This window comes from Saimiri boliviensis, chromosome 4 (genome assembly GCF_048565385.1).
Source record: "Saimiri boliviensis isolate mSaiBol1 chromosome 4, mSaiBol1.pri, whole genome shotgun sequence".
Taxonomy (NCBI): domain Eukaryota; kingdom Metazoa; phylum Chordata; class Mammalia; order Primates; family Cebidae; genus Saimiri; species Saimiri boliviensis.
The window spans coordinates 139,192,865-139,206,358 of record NC_133452.1 but is presented as its reverse complement, the minus strand read 5'-3'; the positions used below and the strand labels follow the sequence as shown (position 1 = coordinate 139,206,358).

General features: G+C 42.0%; 1 long non-coding RNA gene across 1 annotated transcript in view; it reads right to left on the bottom strand.

Annotated features, from left to right (window-relative positions):
• Positions 1-657: 657 nt before the first annotated feature.
• LOC141584377 (uncharacterized) overlaps positions 658-13,494 on the bottom strand; it is a 107,491-nt gene continuing 94,654 nt past the window's right edge. The window contains exon 4 of the long non-coding RNA XR_012517400.1: positions 658-1,586. This is a non-coding gene — a long non-coding RNA (uncharacterized LOC141584377). The remainder of the gene's footprint in view (positions 1,587-13,494) is intronic.

Sequence of the window (13,494 nt, the reverse complement as noted above, 5' to 3'; positions counted from 1 at the left end):
ATAAACATTTGGCTATACAGGAAGGCGCTCTCCCTGAAAAGAAATCTGAACTGTTCCACAGCCATTGTGTATTCTTTTGTGACCCCTGCTGGCAGGATGGAATACTGTGCTTTCAAAGTTCCTTGAAACTCTTTTCCTATCTTAAATTTTAAAATAATGAACAGAGCACATGACTATTAATGGGTATAAAATGTAATTAAAGTTGGTTGCTGTATGTATCCTGCTCTTTTCCTAGAAATTATAAAGCTTCCCGCTGCTCCTAAAGCTGTTACTAACACCCTGTCCAAAGTGCTGCTGACTGGACACTTTCCATTTTTCACAAGAAAAGTGCTTAATCTGATAGCATTTCATTTCAATCCTAACAAAACCATAAAATCTGAAAGCTGCTTTATTACTGTTTAAAAGAATAAAATACACAAGAGATAAAGAGTTTTTAAAACAATGTGTGAAGACCACGAATAATAATGGAAAAAAGAAACATAAAAATATGAAACATGTATAAATAACAATAAAGTCCCCCTGAGGCTTAGAGGCTTGTGAAAATTATTTTTAGTACGATTATTTAACATCTCTATTGCTCTTTCAGTATTTCTTAATTTTAAAGTTGTTTTAAAATTGAAACTTAGATATTTACTTTACTAAATATTTTTCCTAATCTTAAATTTCCTTTTTTAAATTTAAAAGAGAGGAGACAGAAAAAGAAAACAAATTCATAGTTTTTTATGCTTTTCCTAATACAATAGATTAGTGCCTCCACTTTTATAAACATTAAAATTATTTCTGCTTTGTTAATAAAACTCCATAATCCTGGAAATAGTGCTTTAATAATCTATGCTTAAAATTCTCAGTAGAGGTTTAACTATTTTTTAAAACCACTGTCCCTAGAAATGGTTTTTATCTTGCAGAAAGTTTGAGAAATCTTCAGAAGTGAATGTTTGATTTAACACACATTGCTCTCTATTTCTTTCCTGGTTTGTAAAAAAAAAAAAGAAGAAGAAGAAGAATATGTAACATTTAGAGCAGATAGATAAGTTTGTTTTATTAGCCCTTCAGTTGTTTTACAATTATTTTCATGTCCTGGGTAAGTTTACACAGAGTACCTTGTGCTATTTAATGGAGATTTTAAAACATATTCATGCGCCACCTAAGGCAAAAAAATGTTTTTAATCAGTTTATGTATAAATAAATAAACTTTTCGAGTTAAAGGATTCAAATTGGGTTACTGTATCATTTTCATGTTTTTAATAAAATGTTAAAGCAGAAATGTATAGATAAGATATGGATAATCAATCACTGCTTTGGGAAATGCAGAGCTCACAAGTTTACGTATGTATGTGGCTGTAAACGTAGGCAAACACACAGAAAGGAAAGGTACTTTTCTTTGGATCTGCCCGTCAGTAAGGTTTGGGCTTTGAAGGCTGACAAACGATAACCAGAATCAGAAAGCACATCTCAGAACTTCGAACCTAGAGATCTGATCAGCTGTTAGAAGTGAGAATGAAGGGATGGGGTCGTCTTTATCCAGCACTGGAGAAGAGTCCATCGTTTTCAGGATTATTAGCAGAACTCATGTGATCAATGGAAAACTGAAATGAAGGAGGAGACATAGTGATTATTTCTCCTAGATTTAGTACATTTCAATACTCACAATTGCAGGTACCTCTGCAGAATGTATAGATTCACACATTTTAATATTTAAAAATTCTGGGTAGGAGTCCCTCTTCTTTATCATTGCCTGCAAGATTGATCCAAGCGTTGCTTCTTAAATAAGTTTTAATTTCTCACATATTTTAAACCTATGTAGACCATTAGCTTCCCTCATTTTTTGTATTTTTTTAAATATTCACTTCTCTTTGTGACAGTGAATCCTACTTTCACCTTGTCAAAAAGTCAAAGAGAAACATAAAATATAGGCAAAATGTTTCGTAAGCATTTTACTTACCTTACTTGTTTTTTACGATTTGTAACCAGCTAGCTCAACCCATTTTTCCTTTCCAAAGAAAAGGAATACAAAATTGGACAATGATTTACTCTCTTGGCCTGGTAAGGAGAAATGATGGTTTCTAGTTGTAAGGGGCTAATGAGAATGGAAGACCTTGTCTTAACGGAGCTCTACCTTTTCTCAGAAAGTAGCCAATTACGGTTTACGGCGCCAGCACTCTTTGATACTCATCAGTTAATTCAGTCTCCTGGCCCTCAGATATATTGGTGTTTACTCTATTAAGCAGTGCACATTTCAATACGGTGAAACACATGTTTGGCTGAAATCAGATCCTTCTGCTCATCAGCTCCCCTATGCAGAGATTAGGAAGACAAAAGACTGCTGGCAACAAACAGCCAAATTAAGAGCAGTTTCTCAGCGCGTTTCCTTAAAGCAATGGAGAGGTTAGAAATCGGTAGGGGAGAGTCTTTTGGTGAAGCAAGTTTAAAAGTGACAGGCTCAGAGGGAACATCTGGCAGCATGTGCCCCCCTTCAAATTCCCACCCTCCTGTGGCTGGCCAGCCGCGTGCTCCAGCGATAGCCCCAATATAATTTCATTGCAGCAGGAAATCTGGAGCCACATCCTGACACTGACAAGGTAATGAGGCACTGCCAGATGCAGCGAGAGTCTCTTGTATCTGTACTGGGGTTTTATGGTTGCAGCTTCCATTTATTATCAGTCTGGATTTGTTATCTGCTTCTATGGCTTGGAAAGGAATCCATCACTAGGAGCATTGAAACAGGGATGCTGAAACAGATGGCAGTCTAAGCATGTCTCCACTCCTGGGGGCTGTGTTCCCAGGGGTAACTGGGAAGATTTCTAACGTGGTCATGATTAAATCTCCTATTTTATACAACAGACATTTCTGCGTTTAGTACTGAGCTGATGAAATATGTGAATGTGATATTTCATGAAAACCCTCTAAGAATATTAAAATTTATCTTATATGCACATGGATTTAAAAGCCTTGTATGCCATTACCATCACATATATTAAGAAGTCTATTTTTTCTACAAAATGCAAAATTCAAACCTCAAAGTTTTATTATCTTACTCTTTCCTCTCTATAGCACCAAAGAATTGGGGACTGACAGTACTTCAGGCAATAGGTCCAATGCGGGGCTCAGAGACTTCTCCCAGCTCTCCCCTTAATAGATAAATAACATGTGAAGGAAAGGATCTTTGAAAAAGAACACTCCTTGAGGCTGGTGCAGAGGCTTCCTTGAAGATGTCGTCTTCAGGCAGACTTAACCATCATCTCCTAAAATCGGATCTGCCTCAAGAGACTCGCGGGACTTGCACGATCATCTCAGCACCGCCCCCAACCCCGACCCCGACCCTGATTCTACACAGTTTGCCAAGGAAAGGAAAGGTTATCATATGGGAACGCAAATAAAGTCACCATCCCAAAAATCATTTGTCAACTGCCTGCATTTAGTGAACATCTAATCAAATCTGCTACTAATTTGTGGAAAAGTCAAATTACTGTGGCATATAAACCCAGAATCTTTTTACATTCTGTTTACACATTCCAGGTCATGAATGCACCTCACAAACTTATGCTAAATGCCTCCCACGCATATGATAAATAATCCTCTCACTGTATGTATTGATATGCATATATATGCAAAAACTGATGCAATTCATTCATTTCTGCTTTGTTAAAAGTAACAAAATAATTTATAAAATACCTTTTTAAAAGAAAATAAGCAGCATATGACCAGATATAAGGGTCCTGACATACTCTAACCTGTGGGGGGAAACACTGAATAAACTCTTTCTATTAAATAATCTAAATATATGAACAAAGAATGGAATAAAAAAAGCTCTCAAACTTCATATTAACTCCTAGATTCTATGATCTACAAATGCTTCATTTTTCAGTGGTAAAACTTAAAAATGAACTACAAAAAAAACTAAGGTGAGGAAGAAATTGCATCAGTTGCCATTAATGCCATTTTAAAAGCTGAGTTGAAATTGAATGTCAAAGAGCTACCATTTATTATACACGTGTTGGAGCTCGTTAAAGACCCTGTGGATTACTGAAGGCCCCACGGGGATGCTTGAATCTGGATGTGGTGGTCAGAAAATAAAACCCCTGTTTCCAGCTGTCCACCATCCTGTGGCATGCCTACTCGTCTGTCATGAAATTCCTGGAGCCAATCTTGCGTTTGCGTTTTTAGCTTTGGTTTACATTAGTTCTTTGTTTGCATCTCACAGTCTGCTTATTCTTCTATTTCTCCTCTGAAGAAGAGGTGGGACATTTTCGAGAGAAGAGCGTGAGGTCAGGCATTTCCCCTGGGTTGGCTTGGGTCTGGAAGGAGACGTTGTCTGCTGCGGCGCGCTGGCTTGGGGCTGGGAGCATTTGGAAAGAAGCAGGATAGAGGAGTCCCATGGCTTCTCAGCTTCTCCTGTTCTTCCCTGGTTTCATGGTGAGCCTCCTTTATTTGGTAAGAAGTGAAATTTCAGGCAGAACTTCAGGCACATATTAAAATGTAAGTACTAAAACAAATCCCAAAGCCAAATATAAATACGTTTTGGATCATAATGATTTTGGATTGTTACTGTGATTTTTTTTTTTGTCTTGGTTAAGAAATGAAGAGATAATGTGCTCCAATGGATGAAAAGAGATTTTGTCAGAACTTATTTTTCTTTCCAAGAAATAAAATACTTTAAGTGGGCACATTGCTCATGAACGCTGCACTTCCTTTCTGAAATGAAAACAGATGACTGTCTCCTCATTGTACCATTATTAAGCCTCTGTCAAGAGTTTTCAGAATGTGTCTTATTCCAAAACCTGTTGGTGAAATCCGTTGTTTCAAATACTATGGTATTTCTGGTGGTTCTCAGTGAGGCTGTGATCATTTCCATGGTTACTTCAGCCTTTCTGCTACCACCAATTTGCTGAGAGAAACTGAAACGAGCTGAAACTTCCACGTCATCCCTCAGTGAAAGAAAATCAGTGCACCCACCCGAACCAGAGAATGGCAAAGCCCGACAAGGGCAGGGAAGAGCTGCACCACCGTGTTTTTGGCAGTCATGTAATTCTCAAGGAAATAGTGCAAAACCCGAAGGAAAAGCAGGTCGCATCAGTAGATCCAATTCTATGGAAGACCTTGACCAGGAAATGGAGTCGGGGATGATAGTACAATCTTGTGAAAAATTAGACTAAGACTTTCTGGATGGGGATTGATAGCCCACCTATGGCTTTTTGCCATACACATAATCTACATCTTTTTATGCCAACTTTGTATTTCTCTATGCATAGTAGCAACAGCTACCAGGTCTTGGCAGGCAATTTAGACCACCCTCTTCGCTAGACATTTTTCATACGATAACTCTAATTTTTACAATAATCAAGATGTCACTACCTCATTTTACAGATGAAAAAGTCGCCTTCTCAATTGCACACAATCGTGACAGTTCTGGCTTACCCCAGCCTGTCTATTGAGGCAACATTGCATTGTCCAGTGGTGAAATTATAAACAGTAGCCCAGATCGCTAGCATAAAGTGTTTTCAAATCCATAGCACACAAACCCAAATCAGAGGGTATAGCATATCCATGACTGCAAAACCTGTTTTGGGTGAGCAGGAGTCTGTTTTTGTTTTTGTTTTGAGACAGGAACTCGCTCTGTCACTCAGGCTGGAATGTAGTGGCATGATCTCGGCTCACTGCAACCTCCGCCTCCCGGGTTTAAGTGATCCTCCTGCCTCAGCCTCCTGAGTAGATGGGATCACAGGCATGCACCACCACACTCAGCTAATTTTTGTATTTTTAGTAGAGACAGTGTTTCACTATGATGGTCAGGCTGATCTTGAACTCCTGACCTTGTGATCCGCCCACCTTGGCCTCCCAAAGTGCTGGGATTACAGGCATAAGCCACCACGCCCAGGCAGGAGTCATTTTTAATGTTGAAGGAATGCTCCCCTTCGACTGTTGTCCGTCAAATACTTGCACCTCGTGTTGAGAAGATGAAGCGAGACGATGCATGTGTCCTGACATCATGAGGACCCAGAAGAGCCACAGTCTGGCCTGTGAGGGCCTCGTTTAAGGCTACGTTAATGGTAAGAAAGTCAATAAGAAATGCATGAAGATGCACATAGCATTCTCTTAGAAGACTTGCATCAGAAGCCTCCTCTGTGGGCATAGGGACATTCTAGAATAAGGGAGCAGCACAAACTGTTTTTCTATCATTGAGTATTCAGCCAATTTCCACACAGATAACTCTTTTTCAGCCCCAAGAGCATTTTGCAAGCCGTCCATGACATCCGGAAAAGTTTTGCTCTGTTAACTATTTAATCACCTAATACTTGCTTGGAAAAAGATATTTCATGTCCAAGAACTTCTTTCTGCTGTTTTATGAAACTTCTCCTTTTAGAACTCAGGTTTTATTAGACAGCAGGCAGAATAAAGCATTTTTTCAGTTTCACTTTCATCTTAGGATGGTTATAAAGAGCATGGTTTTGAAACTTCCTGATATTCAAATCACCGGCTCTGGTTCCAATTGATTGAAAAACAGCTGCATTAATGAGGAGATGGAAGAAAATGGGGCAGAAGGGATCAGGCCTTGCACACTCAGGCCTTAGCTGTGTGTCCCCAAAACATTTTCTTCCACTCTCTCACCCTTAGTTTCCTCATCTGTAAAATGAAGGTGGCTTGCTACGTGATCCCAAGACTTGTACTTCCAAATCCTATGATTTCCAATGAACAGCATCCCAGGCCCAACTTTGACACCTTTGTGGGACTTCCAGCAGCCCCTGAAGAAACCCTAAGTAGAACGAGTAAGTGGCAAAATGGTCTAGATCCAAATGCTCGGATCAGACGCAAGGCATCTCTGCGTTTCAGCTGCTCCCAGGCCTCACTCATCCACTGGCGGGTTTTCTTCCATTAGTCTGCAAAGTTAAAGTGGACAGGACAGGAGTGACAGTTTCTAATATAACCGTCGGTCTGCAGCACCTTCCGTGAACATTTGGAAGCTACAAATGCGTCAGGGGCTCTTCCCCTGCGCCCTTTTCCCTCTCCAATTAAAATAGGTTGACAGGGAAAAAATACGAAAAGGACTTTGACTTTACCAATAACTCTGTATTTATTTTATGTAAAGAATGATCTGGGGCCAGACACAGTGGCTCATGCCTATAATCCCAGCAATTTGGAAGGCCAAGGTGGGCATATCACCTAAGGTCGGAAGTTCAAGACCAGCCTGACCAACATGGAGAAGTCCTATCTTTACTAAAAATACAAAATTAGCCAGGCGTGGTGGCGCATGCCTGTAATCCCAGCTCCTTGGGAGGCCGAGACAGGAGAAGCACTTGAACCTGGGAGGCAGAGGTTGTGGTGAGCCGAGGTCACCCCACTGCACTCCAGCCTGGGCAACAAGAGTGAAACTCCGTCTCAAAAAAAAAAAATGATCTGAAGAAAATATTTTAACACATGCACGTTTGTTAATCTTGAAAGGTGAGCACTTGAGTTTTGGGGTTTTATTATTTTCAGTATTTGTGTTCTTTAAAAAATTTTCCAATACAAAAGGCAGCAACATACATATAGACAAGGTGTCACTGTGTCACCCAGGTGCAATCTCAGCTCACTGCAACCCCCATCTCCCAGTCTCAAGCAATCCTCCTACTTCAGCTTCCCGAGTAGCAGAGACCACTGCGAGAGCAAATAACATCGTCATATCCAGCAAATACTAGGAACTAAAAAGCCACATTATAAAATAACTTTGACTCTTTCTGTGTGAGACATGAAAGGCAAATATAGCAACAGAAATTTTTACACACACGCAGCAAAATAAAATTTTGAATGAACGATTTCCTGGACAGGATATGTAAAGCAAAAATATATATATTTACAAAAAACAGCAAAAGAAAAAAACAATTTTGAAGGAAGTATAATGTCATACTTCTGCATGATGAAAGCAAATGCAACCCTAAAATTAATACAAATGGGGAAAGGGAATAAAAAATTCCAGTAGAAACTGGTATTTTAATTACGATCATGGCTTTGTATGTAAGAGAAGAATAAATGTGTTTTTTAAAGTTATCATGAAAGTTTCTATCTTGATGCTGAAAGAATGGAAAACAGTCCTCTTCAAAAGCAGGGGATCCACCGTCCTGGAAATCTGCTCTTGCTGCGAGACTCCAGATGACTCCTTTTCATCATCACAGGCTTCTCTTGATTGGATCCTGAGCCATCGCTACCTTCACACAATAAATCTTTCTCCATGGAGTTGGGACATTGCTAATTCCACATGTTGAAGGGATTTCACCACTACCTCTCGACCTTTGGCATTTTATGATGTCTTAAACATTCATCCACATGCCTAACATAGACAGCACTTCTTTTTCCCTGTCCGGGGCACCCCACAAGCCCAGGCTTGCACCCACCTGTTCCACTCCTTCTTCCTGAATCCCTTAAATTGCATTTGGAGAGCCACATCTGAAGCTTACAACTGGCTTCGGCCTGTCCTGAATTACCGTGTATCCGTCATACACTTGGCACAGACTAGAGGGGCTGAGATCCTAGAAAACACAACAGGTTGTCTGGGCCTCTTTTTGTCTATTAAATATTTCACTCCATCCTCATTCTACCCCCATTTCACAAGCACATGAGCATGCGTTTCATTTGAGGTTCTTTTTTTGGTACAATATTTCTTCTCATAATTAGTAATGATAGCCTTTCACAAAGTCACCACAACACGCCACCACACCTCTGCAGCGTGCGTCCTCCAGCACAACAGGCCGACACACCTCTGCAGCGTGCGTCCTCCAGCACAATAGGCTGACACACCTCTGCAGCGTGCATCCAGCACAGCATGCTGACACACCTCTGCAGCGTGCATCCTCCAGCACAACACGCCGACACATCTCTGCAGCATGCGTCCTCCAGCACAGCACGCTGACACACCTCTGCAGCATGTGTCTTCCAGCACAACACGCCGACACACCTCTGCAGCGTGCGTCAAGCACAACACGCTGACACACCTCTGCAGCATGCGTCCTCCAGCACAACACACTGACACATCTCTGCAGCGTGCGTTCTCCAGCATAACACGCTGACACACCTCTGCAGCGTGTGTCCTCCAGCACAACACATTGACACACCTCTGCAGCGTGTGTCCTCCAGCACAACACATTGGCACACCTCTGCAGCCGTGCGTCCTCCAGCACAACAGACTGACACACCTCTGCAGTATGCATCCTCGTGCCCCACGGTTTTTAACTGCACAGACTAGGGTCTGTTGGAATTCTCTTCTTTTATTTTCTTCCTTTTAGGATGTAAATAAGTAGCAAAATAACTTTGGCCATGCTTCCTATCTATGAAAGTGAAAAACGCAGATCCTAGCATCATATTTTTTTTGTTGTCAAAGTTGATCATTGTAGCTTACTATGTATCGGGGATATTTTGTGCTCAGTATAACTCAATTCTCCTTACTAATCTTTGACAACAAAAGAGTGGCTCCATCTGTAAATTGCTACCAATTGTTTCCAATACGTTTTCATTTCAACAGTTACTAACTTCTCCAAGTTTCACTTATCTCTTATTCACATGTGTAGAATGTTGTGGTTGTGGCCACTGTGAAGATTTTTGTGTCTTGTTTGATTACAGCTCCCAGCATTTTGCTTCTCTTTTTATTTCTAGAATCTTTATTACGTATTAAGGTGGGAAGGGACACAATTCCACTCAGCAGCCTGGTTGCTGATTTCCTTTACTGGATCATTAACAGCAGGCATCTGCCTAATATAATAGCAATGTCTCCATTGATTTTAAGCCATTTAACAATAAACTTAAAACTAAAATATAATGTTCCACCCACCTATCAGCGAGTGGAAAGGGCACATCTTTGTTAAATTGTGTGTGATATTTCACCCCACCGCTAGAAGGCAGCAGCATGGCTGCACCTATAAGCCGCTCTTGCCAATGGTAGACTTAGGGATCTGCCTTTCTTTTTTTACTATTTCAATAGTTCTTGGGAAATGGATGGTTTGTTGTTACATGGATACGTTCTTCAGCGGTAATTTCTGAGATTTTGGTGCACTCATCAATCAAGCAGTGTACACTGTACCCAATGTGTGGTCTTTTCTACCAGCATTTCCCTCACCTTGCAAGTGCCTTCCTTATCACACCAGGCAGAAGTGTTGCTTAGCATTAACAGAGGAAATCATTCAAAAACCTGCTCTGATGTGAGGTATGTGTGCTGTTAAGTAGCAACCAACAGTGGGAGGATGTGAAATTCCATCTCCTTTAAGACAGTCCATTCTTTACTGCCTTAAGTTTTCAACATTCTATCCATCACACAGGCCCTGGATGCAGGGTCATTCTGTTATAATACTTTCTGGGAAAAATAATGCACCTTTTGTTCTTTCAAATACAGTAGCTGTAGGAAAGTAAGAGAGCGAGGAAGAATCTCAGCAGTCAAAGAGGCTGAAATGGCATTCAAAATACAACGTTACCCTTGTGGCCGGACGTGGCTTCAGCACCCTCCTTCCCCGAGTCTAGACGACACCTCGTTTCCCTCCCCGAGTGTAGACGACACCCTGCCTCCCTCCCCAAGTCTAGACGACACCCTGCCTCCCTCCCCATGTCTAGATGACACCCCACCTCTCTGACATTGCTTCAGTACCCTCCCTCACCTTGTCTAGACAACTTGCCACCTGACCAGAGGGTGGGAAGGGGCGAGCTTAGCTCAGCAGGTTCTATTCAGTTCAGAAAACGGTGACATCGTGCATTTAGAAACCCCCAGAGCATTCTCCAGGAGAGACCTAGCCGGTGCCTTCCTCCAGTACCCAGTCTTCTGGTTAAAAATCAAGTCTGGGAAATGACGGGGAGAATCCAGAAGCTTCGGCCAGCAGGAGCAAGGGGTTGTTGGGTGACAACTTGGGGTGCCCCCCATCCCCAGAGGCTAGCCTTTTGTGTTCAAACTCCACCCAACAATATCTGATGGCATTAGCCAAGTGCAGTTTACAGGACTACACTGAGGCCAGGAGGGGAATGTGAGAGCGAACCCCTGTTAGCTGAGTGCACTATTCAGTTCTTATCTTCACCACTGGAGATATCTTAACCAATACCACAGGATCACTCAGAAGAAATGACGTAAAGAGGATTCATGAATTAAAAGGGAGTCAGAGAGGGCGATTTCTAAGGTTTAGGAACTATGATTCTGTAATTCTGCCTTCCATGAGCTTGTACTGCTTTCAGGCCTCTGCTTCCTTGCTGTTGGTGCCTGTGAGTCAGTACAGAGGCCTCTGTACAGACAGTGCGCTTCCCAAGAAAGGGGCCTGTTTTTATTTTCCTTCTGTATCCCCAGAAACTTGAGCACAGCATGGGAACTGGCTCTGCATGGTGAGTTCTCACTTCATGGCATCAAAAGATGCCTCGAAACAAATAAAACTAACTTTAAAAACAGAAATAGCTGGTACCAACCAGAGTGTCTGACCATCGGAGTTTGACCAAGTCAATGAAGTGTAGTAATAGGATGGACGTGATCGAAGACTATCCTGAAAAGCAGTGCGTTGCTAATGACCTGAGGAAGTGGTCAGGAAATCTGGCTTTAAAAATGACTGAAAAAAAATCATTTTATCACTTTTCCTGTAGCAAGCTGACAGCACTCTCCTCTGCAAACACCCAGCTCCTTTCTGCTCCCTGTCCTTTGCACCATCAGGTCAAAACAGCATGAAGAATTTCATGCTCATCCCATTCCCATCTCAAACTTCTGACACCCTCCGAATGATGTCCTTCCAACAGAAAAAGATTAGCGACACGTTTCTTCTCATTCCCTCTAGCTAACATGCTTCCTTCCAACTCCTCATTTGGAACTTGTAATTAAAACTGCCCAAATATTGCATTGCGGGATGAGGCCAAGGGAGAAGTGGAGCTGACCTGACCAGTGTTTTCTCAGGACCAGCTGTGCCTCTGCTATGCTAATGTGTTCGGCACTCTTATCACACAAGGCTGCAAGGCACAGGGAGCGCTGACGCATGGAGACGGCTTCATTCTCCTTCCTCAGATCTAATCTATCCAACCCTCCTACATCCTTATGATTAAACAAGGAGTATCTATTTCCATCTTCTCCTTCCCACAGGTACGCATGTTCTGCTGAAAGCTGTCTGTGCAGTGTGCTCCAGCTCACCTGTGGCAGACACCGAGCACTCAGTGGAGTCACAAGATGCATTCTGCCCAATGGTGACATAAGCGGTAAGTGACCCTTCCAGGCTGAGGCAATTAAGATAAGTTCCATCTGCACCCCCTAAGTCCCCCACCAGAGTGACCAGGGAGGCCACAGCTTTTATGACATGAAAGTAGTCCGAATCCCTGAGTCACTGAAGGAATGTGAGCCCTGGGCAGCCCAGGTAGGATTTGGAGTGAGGGAGAAAGCTTTGTTGTGTTAAGCTGCTGAGATCTCAGAGTCTGTGTACCAGCTGTAGTAATTGCCCTGACTAATTCAGAAATAAGGCCTAAAAGAGGGGAGCCGCCCTAACCTAGATCAAAAATAAGTGGTTTTGAGTAGCCCATGGCAAGGAATCTGTTAGAGGAGGCAGGAAAGGCAAACTTCTACCGCACTCTGCAGCAAAAGGTTTGGGAAAGCTACTGCTGGTAATACACGGAGGGCAGGCCAAGTGCCACCTGTCCTTGTAGCTCTAGGGCAGGATGAAGGAGAACTGAGTGCCACTGGATGCTACTTGGATGTGTTGGCTGCACTGATCAAGGTGTTTCAAGGAAGAAGTGATCTCAGGAAAGAGTCATTCAGTGTGAAACAAGCAGACATAAAAGTGAACAGAGAAAGTCCAAAAATTTCAAGTCTTAAAGGTCTGGAAACATGAACTGTTTCTAGATTCAAAGGTTTAACAGATGGGACTAAAAGAGGCTTTGCAAGCAAAGGCACATAAAACCTTTAACTTTGGTAAAATCACTAAGGACAAAGAACAGAGGAGAGGTATGTGGCTTTCACAGTTATTGCCAGCAGGCCTGTGACGAAACTAGAGCCAGAGCCAGAGCCAGAAGGAGAGACAGACACAGACAGAAACTAGGGGCAATGGGACAAGAAAGTTGAGAAATTAAACAACTTGAGGAATTTTCTTCAAATAGCCTTTGGATGTAGTTAATGGCACATGAAACTGACTGGAAACAAATAGACCAGAAGTCTCCTTTGAAGTTTTCAACAGCTTTATTGAGATACAATCCATGTGCCATAAAGTTGAGCCATTTAGTGTATATAATCCAATGATAAAGTTCACCCATTTGGTTGATATAATTCAATGAATTTTAAAATGTTCTAGAAGTTGTGCAACCACTATCACAAGCAATTTTCAGACACCTTTCTTACCCCCCGGAAATGCCCTCTACCCATGGCAGTTACTCCCCTCTTCTGCCCGTTGCCCCACCCCCAGCCCTAGACAAGCAGGAATTGATATACCCTGTCCATAGGTCTGCTTGTTATGGAAACTTCATATGGGCAGAATGACACAACAGGTGGTCTCTGCATCTGGCTTCTCTCATGTAGCCTAATGTTTTCAA